General features: G+C 37.5%; 4 pseudogenes across 1 annotated transcript; 1 reads left to right on the top strand and 3 right to left on the bottom strand.

Annotated features, from left to right (window-relative positions):
* Positions 1 to 167: 167 nt before the first annotated feature.
* On the bottom strand, positions 168 to 1,355 carry LOC104789084 (F-box protein DOR pseudogene; annotated as a pseudogene).
* A 551-nt stretch (positions 1,356 to 1,906) lies between these two features.
* On the bottom strand, positions 1,907 to 3,324 carry LOC104786363 (F-box protein At5g65850 pseudogene; annotated as a pseudogene). The gene has a single exon (XR_015556589.1). The product of XR_015556589.1 is annotated as an F-box protein At5g65850 pseudogene (transcript).
* Positions 3,325 to 6,467: 3,143 nt separating this feature from the next.
* LOC104789083 (DEAD-box ATP-dependent RNA helicase 21 pseudogene) lies at positions 6,468 to 8,448 on the top strand (annotated as a pseudogene).
* A 2,515-nt stretch (positions 8,449 to 10,963) lies between these two features.
* Positions 10,964 to 12,447, bottom strand: LOC104786358 (F-box protein At5g65850 pseudogene; annotated as a pseudogene).
* Between the last annotated feature and the right edge of the window lie 1,146 nt (positions 12,448 to 13,593).

Raw genomic sequence — 13,593 nt, 5'->3', positions numbered from 1 at the left:
AAATTTTCAAATTAAATCTAATCGCAATGATGCTCACGCTAAAGAGTAAACAAGTAAAAATAGGAATCCACAAGTGAAAACAAAAATCCAATAAGATAAAAGGACAGTAATAAAACCCTGCAAGGACCAGACTAGCTATGTGACAACTACCTCAATTTATAAAAGTCCTAAGTAAAACATTGTGGCATAAGCGTCACGTCCTCTACATAGTCTGTAAAGGTGAGAAGTTCACGATCCATATTCGGTTTCACTCCTTGGATTTGAAGTTTTACGGCTGTCTTTTTATCGACATTGTAGTAGATAACGTAGAAAGGCCCAAATGTATAGGACGGGGACAAGACAATTTCATTTGTCAGGGTCAGTCCAGCAAAGCTAAAATAGTTCGTTTCAACTATACTTGGCCACAAAGCGGGTAGTACGTATGTATGCTTCCACCATTCCTGCTTTTCGACATCTTCTAGAACATACATCATTATACTTTTACTTGTTCTACTAACCGAGCTAGACCCTTCAGACGACACAAGTGAACCTAATTTGCCATTGTAGTTTACCAGAGTTCCAACACGGAAATTTTCCACGTCATCAACAAATCTGAACTTCTCAGTCCTGACATCAAAGCAAACGACTATGGAATCCTCTCCATACATATCGTTAGCAGCTGTGTAATACAAAACACCACTGATGCATATCTCTTTACTCTGAAAAACATAATGGTGTCTGCGACAATCTATCATTCTCCATTCAGGTTTCCTAGTTCCTAATGTTAGAACTTGATGCTCCTCAAAAATCACGTCTCTTCCATTGACTAACCATGTCATGGACAATACCTTGTAGATTTTACCTATGGGATCATACCCTAAATAGCTATGTACCCCAACCCTCTTCATTGTCTTCACCTTCGGTAAAAGAAAAGACTGTCCCGTGCAAGGGTTACATATCACCAGCTCCAACAATGGATTTGTCCTCCCCCTTACGATCCGCTCACTTCTAAAACAGAAGAAGCCATTGACAGGACAAATATTAGCATAGCGACGATGAAAAGAAAAACGTGTTCGATAGTTGACTGTTACAGCAGCAGGCGAGTTGTTCTTCTCATCTGGATTATTTTGAGGCTGAGGTGACGAGAAGAACAAAATACTATCGTATCCTTTGAAGGCGAACAATAGCCGCGGACGAGCCGAAGATTTAGTCAAGAACAACTCCGTGAAATGGGGAAGTGCAAGTGTGGAGGCCCATTGCTTCGATACGCAACGACATCTCGCTATAGCTTTCGCCGGCAATCTCAAAAGTATTTCGATGAGGAGATCAACGTGGATCGGCCCTGACCCTGAGCTTTTTCCTCCATTCATTGAGGTCGTATTGCCATACAATAAGTTTACAGCCCTAAAAGTGGTTAGGTTCGGCTATCCTCCGAGACGCTATGCCGTACAATAAGTTTAGAACCCTAGAAAGAGAGCAATCTACACTTCCACGATTGTAGGAGGCCAGGTCAACCTTGAGAAAGAGTACGACCCTAAAGTTTATCTCAATGGGCTGAGACGTAGTCAAACATGGAGCCCCTATAAGGTGAGATTCTTTAATCCATAATTTTTTTTTTTTAAGTCTGGATTTTGAGAAATAAGTCCTAACGTCGACGTCGTCACGTTGAACTATGTATGTCCTCTGTTTTTCCCAATTCATTCATCATGATCAAAATTCTTCTACCCAATCACGAACAATATTTTTTTAGTTAATATGTAGTTGAAAAAAAAAAAAAAAATCACGATGACAAAAAAAAAGAAATCATGTTGAGAAGAAAACAGAACACCAATAGTTTTTTGAAAAAACCAAAATAATGTAACCAAAACAAACATAAAGTAGTATTATTACAAAAGTCATACGATCCCATCCATAGGAATTGACGAGAACCAAAAGATAAAAGTAGCTTTTGGTACAAAAGATAAATAGTAAAGTCTTAACTACAACAGTAGCTCAAGATTAACGTTCTCGACATGGTCTAAACGGGTGTAAACCTTACGATTCTTACCCGCTTCCAGTCCATAGAGTCCAACTCTTACGATCGTCTTTCTCTCGATATTGCAGTAGACAACGCATGAAGGCATCATACGTTCTATCCAGAACACAAATTCATTTGTTCGAGTCACTCCAACAAAGTGTACCTCGGTATTTCCCACTATATCTTCCCACAAATTAGGAGGAAATACGTATGTATGCTTCGACCATTCTGGCTTTTCGGCATCTTCTAGAACCAGCAACTCAAGACTTCCATCAAAATCAAAATCCCACTCAAATAAACCTAATTTACCATTGTAGTCTATAAGATATCCATCACGCGCTGCTCTATAGACATCTTCGACGACTATAATAGACTTAAAACTTTCAGACCTTACATCAAAGCAAACTATCATGCTATCCCCTGAAGACCTATTTGTAGCTGGATAATACAAAACGCCATTGATGCATATACTTTTACGAGGCAAATCATGAGGTATGCGACAGTAGATCATTCTCCACGAAAGTTCTCGAGTCCCTAAAGTCAGAATTTGATGCCCACCACACGCCCATGTATATTCATGACGCCTGGTCATGGACAATACCTTTAACTGTTTATCAACTGGATCATATCCCAAATAGCTTATCACCTTAGTTCCCTTTGTCGTCACTTTGGGTAAAGGTAAGGACTGACCGGTGCTAGGGTTACATATCACCCGCACCGTTTCCGTCATTCCCCTTGGGATCTCCTTAGTATAAATAAGACAGACCAAGCCATGAACAGATTCACTCATTTCACAAAAAAGACCATCAAAGGAGAGCTTCATATGATAATCAGCGACTATGGGAGAAGAGTTCTCATCCGGATTTTGAGGTTGAGGGGAGGAGAAGAAACAGAACCTGCCGTGTTTTTTGTAGGCGAACAATATCTGTGGGCGAGCCAAAGATCTGGTCAAGAACAACTCATTGAAATGGGAAAGGCGAAGTGTGGAGGCCCAGAGCTTCGATACGCAGCGACATGCAGCTACAGATTTCGCCTGCAGCCTCGAGCATATGTCGATGGTTTGATCAACTGGGATGTGTGGCGATGAGTTTTCTCGTTCGTTCTCTGGTCGTGCATTGCGTTGGGTGATGGTAAGACGATCCTCCGAGACGGTTTTTCGCCGTTTTCTCATGGCTGACGGCGACTTCGGCTCTTCTCTTTCACTGTTTCAAAGGGAATGACCTAATGGGTATAACCTAAAGCTTATCTATACGGCTAGAGATAGTACAAACTGATAGAGATAGTACAAACTGATTTGTGACAATGCTTTGAGAAGGAGCCCATGTAGCCTAATATGGAGGCTCAAATATTACAAAGAAAATTATAGATGGGCGTCTTCTTTTCTTAGTCGCTCAACTAGCGACAGCGACAAAAAAAAGTTAAAGGCCCGGCCCAATCGACTATCGCGGGCGATAAGATAACGTTTTTAATAAAACTATCATATTATAAAGATAGTGTTTCATGATGTTATTAATACTTTGATTTCTTGTAGTGCCAAAATGATTTCATTTTTCATCGTAAGTTCGTAACCGTAAAACTAAAGCTGTTTAAAAATTTTACATTACAAAAAAAACACAATGAATAATGATCTCTCTAGACACTGATTTAATAATTGTTCTTTGTTGTCGCGTTAGTTTTTGTGTGTCGTTGGGAATGTTTTTTTGCCATTGAAATAGTATAGTTTTTAGGTCATCAAGCTTGGTTGTGCGACTGTTAAATAGTTAATATACTATCTCCGTTCCAAAGTATAAGATGTTTTAGATATTTTATTTTAGATTAAAATATTTTACAAGTTTCTATGTAAATTTTTAAATGTATTAATAAACTTTTGATCAATATATTGAATCTATTCTAACTAAATAAAATAATAATTTAATTAAAGAAAAATAAATTATCCCGGTATGATGGGTACAAGTGGAGCAGGCAGAGGGAAGCCTCTTGGTTTGGTCTTGTAGATTTATCAGAAGAGTTATGAACATGAGAAATCGAAAATTATTCACAGAGAAGAATACAAAACATCACTAATAATAGAAAAAGACATTGTAGTTAGAGGAAACAAAGTGTCTATTTTGTTAGTATCTATATATAATAGCAAATCCATTTTTTTGTGTCAACTTTTAATCTAACAGATAAGATTGGTTCCAGTTTTAATCTAACGGTTTAAAATTATTAATTGTGTCTTTTCGTCGCACCCCCATCTTTTCAAAAATCACACCTCTTAGTTTTTGCATCTCTTTGTTGTACCTCCTGGTTTCAAAAATCACATCCATTCATTTTTACACCTTTTAAATCACACCTCTTAGTTTTTGTATCTCTTTGTTGTACCTCCTGGTTTCAAAAATCACATCCATTCATTTTTACACCTTTTAAATCACACCTCTTAGTCTTTGCATCTCTTTGTTGTACCTCCTGGTTTCAAAAATCACATCCATTAATTTTTACACCTCTTAATTTCACATCTCTATATGTTACACCTCTTTGTTGTACCTCTATATCTTACACCTCTTTGTTATACCTATTATTCATGTCTTTTCATTACACCCCCATCTTTCAAAAACCACATCTCTTAATTTTAACACCTTTTAAATCACACCTCTTAGTCTTTGCATCTCTTTGTTGTACCTCCTGGTTTCAAAAATCACATCCATTAATTTTTACACCTTTTAATTTCACACCTCTATATGTTACACCTCTTTGTTGTACCTCTATGTCTTACACCTCTTTGTTGTACCTATTATTCATGTCTTTTCATTACACCCCCATCTTTCAAAAATCACACCTCTTAATTTTAACACCTTTTAAATCACACCTCTTAGTCTTTGCATCTCTTTGTTGTACCTCCTGGTTTCAAAAATCACATCCATTAATTTTTACACCTTTTAATTTCACACCTCTATATGTTACACCTCTTTGTTGTACATATTATTCATGTATTTTCATTACACCCCCATCTTTCAAAAATCACACCTCTTAATTTTAACACCTTTTAAATCACACCTCTTAGTCTTTGCATCTCTTTGTTGTACCTCCTGGTTTCAAAAATCACATCCATTAATTTTTACACCTTTTAATTTCACACCTCTATATGTTATACCTCTTTGTTGTACCTCTATGTCTTACACCTCTTTGTTGTACCTATTATTCATGTCTTTTCATTACACCCCCATCTTTCAAAAATCACACCTCTTAATTTTAACACCTTTTTATTTCATACCTCTATGTCTTACACCTCTTTGTTGTATCTCCATGTTTCTCATCTGTTAATTTTGACACCTTTTTATTTTACACATCTATGTCCTACACCTCTTTGTTTATTATATATTAACTTTTTTGGACAACATAAGTTTCAAAAATTGTTTTCTGAGTACTAAAAGATTGTTTAATTGAAGTGTTTTTTAACTAACAAGCATCAATCTCTACTTCAAGGTAATTTAATATTTTCACTGACCTGTAGTGTTTCTTCGGTTAGATTATTATTATTGTTAGTCGACACTACTAAGTTCATACATTAATCTTAGTTTTGTAAACTTTTAGTCTCTTCAATATTTTTAGCCTTTCTGGTTTTCATGTTTTTGATTCTTTGAATAAATACGCGTGCTATATTTTTTTGCATGGCTAATGTTTTTAATTCTCAATGTGCAGATTTTATTTTTTGACTTTCTGGAAAAACCAAAACCAAGATACAAGAGGCACGATGATATGCAGTGATGCTAAGCCAAATTTTTTTAACAAACATGGTATAATTATAAATTTATATATGTTCTATTATTTAACCTATTTTTTTTTTAACAAACATGGTATAAATGTAAAAATCGTTTTTTAAATGTAGGATGTCCATTAGATATAAATGATCCAGGTTAGTTTCAATTCTTTTGTAAGTAAAGTTTTTAAAATTTTAGTTGAATTTTAATTTCTTATACTTTCTGGGTATCAAACATTTTGACAATATATAGAAATATTACAAGTGAGCATGGAAATAGAGAGTGTCGAAAAAAAAGTCAGACATACTTGTGACAACACAAAATCAAATTCTAGAAAGCGTAAGCACGACCAAATGACAAGTCAAGTTAGAAAGAAAAGATCTACTAAAGGTAACTTATTTATTCTTTGATAACTTTCTAATTAATCTGTATATACAATTTTTTAAAAACATAATGTATAACAGTCACTTTAATACCTTGAGAAGTTTCTAAAGTCACGATTTATTATGTTTCCTTTTAGTTTAAGTTATTGTTTTTGGTATTTTTACTTTATTATATTTAATTAGCTATCGTTACTAATTATGTTTAGTCGGTTGTAAGAGTTCTCTATATAAAAGGTTCACAACCAAGCCCCAAGAATTAACAACTCTAAGAGAGAATTAGGGTTAAAAGGGAACTAAAGCTTGGAGCTATAAGAGATTAGAGGAGATGACTGAAAGGGATTTGCGTTTCTTCAAGGAAGATTTTAATATCTCTTACAAGGGTTCGAGGATTCCTCGTCCTATGAGGAGCTGGGAAGAGAGTAAGCTTACTTCTGAGCTTTTGAAAGCTGTGGAGAGAGCTGGATACAAGAAACCTTCTCCTATTCAAATGGCAGCTATACCTCTTGGACTGCAACAGCGTGATGTTATCGGCATTGCAGAGACTGGTTCTGGTAAGACTGCTGCTTTTGTTTTGCCTATGTTAGCTTACATATCTAGATTGCAACCCATGACTGTAGAGAATGAGACTGAGGGACCTTATGCTTTGGTTATGGCCCGGCCCCTACCAGGGAGCTTGCTCAGCAGATTGAGGAGGAAACTGTTAAGTTTGCTCATTATTTAGGGTTTAGGGTGACTTCTATTGTTGGTGGTCAGTCCATTGAGGCACAAGGGTGTGAGATTGTGATTGCCACTCCCGGTCGTTTGATTGATTGCCTTGAGAGGCGGTATGTTGCGTGGAACCAGTGCAACTATGTGGTTCTTGATGAGGCTGATCGGATGATAGACATGGGTTTCGAGCCGCAAGTTTCAGGTGTGTTAGATGCGATGCCTTCTAGTAATTTGAAACCCGAGAACGAAGAAGAAGAGCTTGATGCAAATAAAATTTACAGAACCACATGTATGTTCAGTGCTACAATGCCTCCTGGGGTTGAACGGCTTGCTAGGAAGTACTTGAGGAACCCGGTTGTCGTCACCATTGGGACCACGGAATTGATTTCGCAACACGTGATTATGATGAAAGAATCCGAAAAGTTCTTCAGGTTGGAGAACCTGCTCGAAGAGCTGGGTGATGAGACTGCCATTGTGTTTGTTAACACCAAGAAAAACGCAGACTCTATTGCTGAGAATCTGTACAAGGCTGGGTACCATGTCACGACCTTACATGGTGGGAAATCACAAGAGCAGAGAGAAATCAGCTTAGAAGGTTTCAGAGCAAAGATATACAACGTTCTTGTTGCAACAGATGTTGTTGCACGTGGAATTGATATTCCTGATGTGGCTCACGTTATAAACTACGACATGCCTAAACATATTGAGATGTATACACATCGTATCGGACGTACAGGGCGTGCTGGGAAGAGAGGTGTTGCGACTTCGTTCTTGACTCTTCATGATACCGACACTACAAGAAAACAGGCTAGAACTGACAAGCAGATCCGTCAGTTTCCCGTCAGAAACAAAGATTACTGACAAAAAACTGACGGAAACGTCCATCGGGTACAGATTGTCGGAAAAATATTTCTGTCGGTAATCTGTTGGATATTTCTGACTGATTTCCGACGGACAATTACCGACGGTACCTATTGTCGGTAATTCTATCAGTAGCTGTCAGTCAGAAATCCGTCGGTAATTGTCAATCAGAAATCTGTCAGAAATGTTTTTACCGACGGTTTACCGACCGAACTATATTCGAAAATATCCACCAAATCGACGGTATAACCGACAGTTTAACGACGTTTCTGACAGATTTCCGACAGAACAGTTCCGAGAAAACTCCATCATTTCCGACAGATTTCCGACAAAATTTTTTTTTTTGTTTTTTCAAAAAAAGTAGAATAATTATACAAATTTGCATTAAAATTGAAATGCTTATATATTTAAATTCAGAAACTTAAAAATATTATTAAAGTTAAATTCAGAAACTTAAAACAAATATTATAAAAACCAAAAGAAAGCAAATTAAAATTCAAGAAAACCTAAAAACCGGAATGTCGTGCCCGTGTCTCACTCATGAACGCTGCTAGCTCTGCGTCCCTCTTCTTGTACTCCTCGTCCCTTCTTTTGCATAGCTTGTTTTTGTTGGAACTCTTGGGTGGGAGCAAATGAGGTCTTCTATGATCTGAAGCAGATGCTTGTTCAGAGCAACTGTTGGGTGCCTCCTGAGCTGGCGAGGCATGAAGCATCCAGATTCAAACCTGGTACGGTTCCTGATAGACCCCCCAAGACATAGTGACGTTTACGCTTTGGGATAATTATGATGTCAGTCGCATGTTTTATCTTTATGATTCGTAGTTTGATAGCAAGTGGGAAAGTTGAAACCTGATTAACTTTTTATATTTAGGTCTGGTTTTTGTTCAAGAAAAGTCAGTCCGATTCTCGTTTTTTTTTTTTTTTTTTTTTTTTTTTTCACATTTATATCTTCTCTTTGTGTTTTAAATTGAACATTGATGCTCGAGAATTAGTCTGTCAAGACGATATGCTAAGCAAAGCAAGAGACCATTCAGGTTATTTTTTTTGGTTATGTGGCAAATCAATGACTTTGCGAACTTGACCGTTTCGTTATCCTAAAGTACAAGAAAATGTGTAATATTTTCTTTTGTACGTGATCCTGGCGGTCCTTAAGGTCAACATTTATACTATGTGATATAAACAAACTCGCGTTCGCCCAAAAACACACACCAAGTAACCAAATAATTGATTGAGTATTCATAAAACACCAAATCGACAAGCCAGTTCTCAAAGCGAGAGAAACCCAGCCAAAATATTTTTAGAGATTTTACAAGTTTTCTTAACAATGATTCGATATGAAAAACAAAATGAAACAATCACATGGTTTTGATGTCTCCTCCAACGGCCTCATAGCCGCTTAATCCTCACCCTCCACGTGTACCGCTTGAGATAAGCCGACCTTATTTGATTTTCTTCTCACGTGCCATCCACACCTATGGTTCTGTATCACAACTACCCCTCCTCACAGAACCTTGACCTCAAGGTTTCAAACACCAAACTCCGGAAACTTCTTCTGAAGATCAAACAAAAACTCCCAGGTAGCCTCCTCCAATGGTTCACCAACCCATTTCACCAGAACCTTAGTAGCTGCTCGTCCATGGCGGTTCACCATCTTGCGTTCCACAATCAACTCAGGTTCCTTAACAAACACCTCTGGCATTACCGATGGTAACTGAGTAGAAGTAGAAACATTACCAACAAGAACTCGCAACTGTGAAACATGAAAGACTGGATGGATTAAAGAAGTCGATGGATGTTCCAACTTATAAGCAACTGCTCCAGTCTTGTCAAGAATCTTGTAGGGACCGAAATACTTAGGAGAGAGCTTCTGATTCATCCTAGAGACCACTGACTTCTGACGATAAGGTTGGAGTTTAACATACACATAGTCTCCAATCGCAAACGTCCTCTCCATACGGTGCTGATCAGCAAACTGTTTCATCATGTGCTGGGCTCGGAGCAAGTGGAACTTCAGGAACTGCAACATGTTTTCCCTCTCTTGCAGCGAACGAGCGACCACAGCTACTTTACATTCTCCAGGAAGGTACGGAAGATGAACAGGAGGTACTCGCCCATACACCGCTTCAAATGGAGTCATATTGGTAGAGGTATGGTAATTGGTGTTGTACCCATACTCAGCCAAAGCAAGCCACTTACACCACAAATGCGGATGTAGAGAGTTAGTTTTGTTGAGACATTGTGCCGCGCCTCCTCTCTTCTTTCTTCATATGTCATAAACCTCATCCTCGCCAGGTTTATTTTCTCTTCGGCTTGCTTATTGTCTGCTGGTCCAGAAGCAACCTTGGGGTCATGTGGCTTGTCATACGGAAACAGATCCAGGGTGACGAAACTCTTATCCATGATTGTTGGTGCGTGTATTGGTACCTCCAACATACCGGCCTAAACCAAAAGTAAACCGGTTATCTAACCTGGGAATTCGGTTCAGCGGCGGATTCAGTCTTCGAGTGAAGGCTCAACGAAATCGATAGGCCCAGGTCGAGAGCAGCAAGCCGACTTCCCAAATCGCCTCATGACCGACTCGTCAAAGAAGAAAAAACTTTTCTAATTTCAGTTCGGAGTATTAGAAAAGAATTTGTTTCCCAATCAAAAAAATTCATTGTGAGAAACCTAGTTTCTACAATGATCGAACAAAAGTGAAAGCCTAACCAAAGCATGTTAGCTGGATCAAAAATCTTCTATTTTTTTTAATGTTTTTAAATCATTTACAGTATATTCTTATAAGAAAAATGTCAATTTAAATGAATATCAACTTAAATCTTGATACTAATGTTTATGACATATCCAAATACGAGTAACTATTCTCAGATCTATATAGATATCTATATGCAACCCAATATGAATATTACTAAGATCGAATATGCTATACTGCATGACAAAATATTATGGTATAAGAAACTTGGTTAATGTATAAAACTCATGTTTCACAATCGAAAAAAATATATTAGCGTAAAATTAATGAATAAAAAAATGGATAAGGGGCCAACCTACGCCACGAAGGTGCGATGCATTTATAAGGAGGCGATCATGTATTAGTTTTGTGAAGTGTTTTCTTGTTGCAAATTCATGTTTATATAGACATTGAGTTAGGCTATCCTCCGAGACGTTATGCAATACTACAATAAGTTTAGAACCCTAGAAAGAGTACTCTACACTTCCACAATTGTAGGCGGCCAGGCAAACCTTTAGAGAGAGTACGACCCTACATAAAGTAAACCTTTTGAAAAAACCAAAATAATGTAACCAAAAACAAACATAAAGTAGTATTATTACAAAAGTCATAAGATCCCATCCCATAGGAATTGACGAGAACCGAAAGATAAAAGTAGCTTTTGGTACAAAAGATAAAGAATTACAAAGTCTTAACTACAACAGTAGCTCAAGATTAACGTTCTCGACATGGTCTAAACGGGTGTAAACCTTACGATTCTTACCCGCTTCCAGTCCAGAGAGTCCAACTCTTACGATCGTCTTTCTCCCGATATTGCAGTAGACAACGCATGAAGGCATCATACGTTCTATCCAGAACACAACTTCATTTCCTCGAGTCACTCCAACAAAGTGTACCTCAGTAGTTCCCACTATATCTTTCCACTAATTAGGAGGAAATACAAATGTATGCTTCGACCATTCTGGCTTTTCGGCATCTTCTAGAACCCACAACTTAAGACTTCCATCAAAAAACCAATTACAACCACACACAAGTAAACCTAATTTACCATTGTAGTCTATCAGATATCCATGATGCACTGCTCTATAGACATCTCCCACGACTATAACAGACTTAAAACTTTCAGACCTTACATCAAAGCAAACTATCATGCAATCCCCTGAAGACCCATCAGTAGCTGGATAATACAAAACACCATTGATGCATATCTTTTTACGAGGCAAACATGAGGTATGCGACAGTCGATCATTCTCCACGAAAGTTCTCCAGTCCCTAAAGTCAGAATTTGATGCCCACTACACGCCCATCCATTTTTATTAGGCCTGGTCATGGACAATACCTTGAACTGTTTATCAACTGGATCATATCCCAAATAGCTTATCACCGTAACTCCCTTTGTCGTCACTTTGGGTAAAGGTAAGGACTGACCGGTGCTAGGGTTACATATCACCGGCACCGTTTCCGTCCTTCCCCTTGGGATCTCCTTAGTATAAATAAGACAGACCAAGCCATGAACAGATTCACTCATTTCACAAAAAAGACCATCAAAGGAGAGCTTCATATGATAATCAGCGACTATAGGAGAAGAGTTCTCATCCGGATTTTGAGGTTGAGGGGAGGAGAAGAAACAGAACCTGCCGTGTTTTTGGAAGGCGAACAATAGCTGCGGGCGAGCCAAAGATCTGGTCAAGAACAACTCATTGAAATGGGGATGGCGAAGTGTGGAGGCCCAGAGCTTCGATACGCAGCGACATGCAGCTACAGATTTCGCCTGCAGCCTCAAGCATATGTCGATGGTTTGATCAACTGGGATGTGTGGCGATGAGTTTTCTCGTTCGTTCTGTGGTCGTGCATTGCGTTGGGTAATGGTAAGACGATCCTCCGAGACGGGTTTTCGTCGTTTTCTCATGGCTGACGGCGACTTCGGCTCTTCTCTTTCACCTTTTCAAAGGGAATGACCTAATGAGTATAACCTGAAGCTTATCTAAACAGCTAGAGATAGTACAAACTGATAGAGATAGTACAAACTGATTTGTGACAATGGGTTGAGAAGAAGCCTATGTAGCCTAATATTGAGGCTCAAATATTACAAATAAATTATAGATGGGCGTCTTCTTTTCTTAGTCACTCAACTAGCGACCCCCACAAAAAATAAAATAAAGGCCCGGTCCAACCTATTATCGCGGGGATAAGATAACATTTTTAACAAAACTGTCATATTATAAAGATAGTGTTTCATGATGTTATTAATACTTTGATTTCTTGTAGTGCCAAAATGCTTTCATTTTTCATTGTAAGTTTATAACCATCAAAACTAAATCTGTTTAATAATTTTTACATTAAAAAAAAGAAACACAACGAATAATGAGCTCTAGACGCTGATTTAATAATTGTACTTTGTTCTCGCGTTGGTCTCCGTGTGTCTTTTCAGAATGTTTTTTGCCATTGAAATAGTATAGTTTTCAGGTCATCAATGCTGGTCGCGCAACTGTTAAAAAAATCATAATACTATCTTCGTTCCAAAGTATAAGATGTTTTAAATATTTTATTTTATATTAAGATATTTTACAAGTTTCTATATAAATTTAAATGTACAATAAATTTTGATCAATATGTTGAATTTATTGAAGTAGTCATTGATGATGCTGCAGTGGTAGCGGCCATCAACGAGCCTCAAGATTGGCCACGGTAATGTTATATTTTACAAGACATCCATAGTATCTTGAGTGGATTTCATTACTGGGAGAGTCATCAGGTGGCAGTTTCGGCAAACAAGGTAGCTTCGGCTATAGCAAAGAGCATCACAAAGGATGATAGATTTAAGTCTTATTTAGCACTTGAAGAGCCATCTTGGCTTCATGATCAAGTGCGGACGGAGGAATAATACTCTGTTTCATTTTAATTTTAGTCTTGCTTTTTTGCTTTAACTGGTATGTTTCAGACTCTTTGGTTTTATCAGATAACAAAAAAATAATAATAATAATAATAATAATTTAATTAAAGAAAAACAAATTATCTACCCGATATGATGGGTCTAGGTAGTTGAATCTTTTATCTTAATTTAACACTAGGATATATCTCGTGCTTAAAGCATGAATCAACATTTAAAAAAATATATATAATATAATAATAAAAGTTATCGTTATATTTTTTTTAAAAAGTTATTTTGTTTGAGAT

The sequence above is a fragment of the Camelina sativa genome, chromosome 5 (genome assembly GCF_030686135.1).
Source record: "Camelina sativa cultivar CO46 ecotype springtype chromosome 5, ASM3068613v1".
Classification (NCBI taxonomy): domain Eukaryota; kingdom Viridiplantae; phylum Streptophyta; class Magnoliopsida; order Brassicales; family Brassicaceae; genus Camelina; species Camelina sativa.
The sequence above is the reverse complement of the archived record's forward strand: the minus strand, read 5'-3'. Positions and strand labels throughout refer to the sequence as shown.